The following is a 3,774-nucleotide window of genomic DNA, read 5'->3' on the forward strand; positions in this document are numbered from 1 at the left end:
TGCAAAAGTTCTAATTTACATAGACAGCAATACAGGGAAATGCAGCAACTAATGCAAATACAGAAGAATACAGGACAATACAACACAGAACCCATATTTACACAATATAATAGCAATATACAGAATGCAAATGCAGAAGAATACAGAACAATACAACACAGAACCCATATTTACACAATATAATAGCCTTTTGTATATTTTCATTACAGGATGATGTATTGTTACAGGAAACCCAGAACAACAAAGGCACACAGAAAACAATGCTCTACCTTTAACAGCCCCCTCAGATTACACATAAACTCACCGTTGCTCTCATTACAACTGCTAAATAAGACACTGGTAATCATTGGTCCTCGGGAACATAGTTCCCGGGAGCCTCCCGGAAGATCCTCCTGCCTGACGAAAACCCCGGTCCCTGGACGGTCCGTGCCCAAACTTTGGCGATGAATGTCGCCTCGCGGACCGGCCGGGACCGAGGAAAAAAAAACCCAGCCGGGGGGAAAAAAAAAAAAACCCCCCCAGCTGGGGATTTTTTATTCTAAATTTTAAAATGAGTTGAAAAACCTGAAAGGCAGAAGTCAAACAAGGTTAGAACCCTACAACACACACACACACACACACACTTCCTTCAGCTTACACACGGATCCAGCCTCGCTCGCAACTCGACCGCACCGCTAACCCCCCGGCACGCCTTCCCGCCGCTCCTCGGGAACGTGGTTCACGGGAGCCTCCCAAAAATCCTCCTGCCTGACGAAAACCCCGGTCCCTGGACGGTCCGTGCCCAAACTTTGGCGATGAACGTCGCCTCACAGACCGGCCGGGACCGAGGAAAAAAAAACCCAGCCGGGGGGGAAAAAAAAAAAACCCCCCGGCTGGGGATTTTTTATTCTAAATTTTAAAATGAGTTGAAAAACCTGAAAGGCAAAAGTCAAACAAGGTTAGAACCCTACAACACACACACGCAGGAAAACACACTTCCTTCGGCTTACACACAAACCCACCCTCTCTCACACCTCAGCCGCTCCGCTAACCCCCGGCACGCCTTCCCGCCGCTCCTCGGGAACGTGGTTCACGGGAGCCTCCGAAACATCCTCCTGCCTGACGAAAACCCCGGTCCCTGGACGGTCCGTGCCCAAACTTTGGCGATGAACGTCGCCTCGCGGACCGGCCGGGACCGAGGAAAAAAAAACCCAGCCGGGGGGAAAAAAAAAAAAAAACCCCCCAGCTGGGGATTTTTTATTCTAAATTTTAAAATGAGTTGAAAAACCTGAAAAGCAAAGGTCATACACACAAGGTTTAATCCAGTCCACATGCACTCACACATGCAAACATTAGCAGACGCAAACAGACATGCTCAAATGCTCTTCCGACCTACACGCTCGCTGCGGCCCTTACTGGAGACGGTGAAGAACGTGCTTCGACGCGTCTTCTGGCTGCCGCTCCTTGGTGCCGGATGGCAGATTCTGGGGAAATCGGTTTCCTCGGGACCTGTGAGATGACAGAAAGCAATCAATGAGCGGCAGTCTGACGGCTGAGACTTGTCCCCCCTGTGGCCCGATAAATTTTCTACCCAAAATCCCATAGAGGACAGAGAGTAAAGTTTTTATAGCTGTTCTACCTAACTGACTACATGCCAGGGCAGGGCAGCTGTGATCATAAGTGGTACAACATAAGTACGCACAATATAGGCGGCGCATACAGTGGAAGCATATGGTGTAAGTACACAAAATATAAAGCGGCACATACAGTGGAAGCATACAGTGTAAGTAGACAAAATATAAGGCAGCGCAGTTACCTACGGTGTAAGTACACCAAATATAGGGCGGCACATACAGTGGAAGCATACAGCGTAAGTACACAAAATATAAGGCGGCACATACAGTGGAAGCATACAGCGTAAGTACACAAAATATAAGGCGGCACATACAGTGGAAGCATACAGCGTAAGTACACAAAATATAAGGCGGCACATACAGTGGAAGCATACAGCATAAGTACACAAAATATAAGGCGGCACATACAGTGGAAGCATACAGTGTAAGTACACAAAATATAAGGCGGCACAGTTACCTACAGTGTAAGTACACAAAATATAAGGCGGCACAATTACCTACAGTGTAAGTACACAAAATATAAGGCGGCACATACAGTGGAAGCATACAGTGTAAGTACACAAAATATAAGGCGGCACAGTTACCTACAGTGTAAGTACAATAGAAACCAACACAGGTACATGCAATATAAGAAGGAAGAAGAGACTGCCGGGTGGCTGCAGCTATGGCTCCGGCCCCGAAGGTGAGCTCCTCGGGGGAAAGATCCGTGACGATGTCGGGTCGAAGGAGGCCGATGACGCGAAGGTCACGAGCGTGCGGACGTCGGTCGGAACTGCCCTGCCCGGCAAAGGCTCCGCTGAGGCTGAGGACAAACCCTCTCCCTTTACCTCCGGACGGCCTAGCCCGCTACAGACCTCTCTGCTAGTCTGACATCAGATTTCCCCCCGTTATGGCAAAGGTTTTTCCCCTCCCCCCGACCGCTGGCCCCGACACTTAGCTTTTGGAAGACGAGAGGACGAAATCCGTCGGCGGTCGGATGTGGACGTCGAGAGGTTCTCCGCGTGTGCTTCGGTGCTGCCGTTTCCAAACTTTGGCTACAAACTTCCTCGGGGTACCGAAGGCAAAACGGAAAATGTGATTATTGCCCATGAAAAGAGTTATCCCCGGGACTCCTCTGCACTGCTGCCCCGGCTCACCTCGAATCTTGATTTGACTCGGGAGGCTTCCCGGAAGATCCCTGCAAAGAGAACAGGTACACGCTCGGCATGCTGCTGCATAATATTCACTTATGAGTCGACCTGCCTAAACACCGACTCACCTGCTCTCCTCTGTTCCTTGGTAGGCCTAGGGCAGTGACAGCACCTGCAAAGAAGCAAAGTAGAAAAGCATGCTGAGATACTGGGAAAAAAAAAACCTCCCTAATCTGACGAGTGTGCCACACCTATACCTTAAGCTTGCACCCACCTGGCATGGGCTTGCTCCGCCCAGATGGATTGCAAGTGGACCACCTAAAACGAAAAAAACAATAGATGCTTAGAGCTGCACCAGAAAGTGAAACGTCAGCAATAACAACTGCTTCTGTACGCTACTCAATGCTCACCTTGCCCATACAGCCTTAACTGCTGCTCTCTGCCTTGACTTCCTAAAAAGAAAGGCAAAGAACAGTGCTGTAAACAGAGTCACACTTGACACTCCCCCTGCAGAGACAAACACTGACTGACCTGCTAAGGGGAATCCCCATAGCAAGGATGGGGCGGTCTGCCCAGGACTTTATCCATCTGCATCTGAATGACAGTTAAGACAAAAGTCAAAGGGGTGCAGGACAACTTAAGAGCTCCAGATATCTTGGGTCCATCTACAAAACCCATCTAGAGGCCAACTACACCCCACATTACAAACTGAAAGTCCCCCGGATTTTTTCTACTGCACCGGCTATGGGGCAGGGCAGAACAGCTCCGGCACAAACCTGTGCAGACACCCGTGACACAGGACAGGACAAACAACGGGCACACAAGAGGGACAGAAAGCACTTGGCAAGGAAAATGACTGCAGAGACTGAGAGAATGCAAAATGAGATGGCAGAGGTGAGAATGACAGCAAGCTGATGGGGCTCAGAGAACCCTGGAGGAAGGAGATGCTAACTGAATGATTTATTCCAAGAACTGCAAAGATGCATTTCTGAGAATGCTACGGTCAGAATTCTCTACCTGACCTCACATTC

General features: G+C 49.3%; 1 long non-coding RNA gene across 1 annotated transcript; it reads right to left on the reverse strand.

Annotated features, from left to right (window-relative positions):
• Window positions 1-2,605: 2,605 nt before the first annotated feature.
• Window positions 2,606-3,052, reverse strand: LOC311157197. The gene is made up of 4 exons (XR_014616397.1): window positions 3,018-3,052; window positions 2,872-2,915; window positions 2,750-2,790; window positions 2,606-2,654 (listed from the first exon to the last, which is right to left on the reverse strand). It is a non-coding gene; the product is annotated as an uncharacterized lncRNA (long non-coding RNA).
• Window positions 3,053-3,774: the final 722 nt, after the last annotated feature.

Source organism: Fringilla coelebs (genome assembly GCF_963513975.1).
Source record: "Fringilla coelebs genome assembly, chromosome: 9".
NCBI classification, from domain to species: domain Eukaryota; kingdom Metazoa; phylum Chordata; class Aves; order Passeriformes; family Fringillidae; genus Fringilla; species Fringilla coelebs.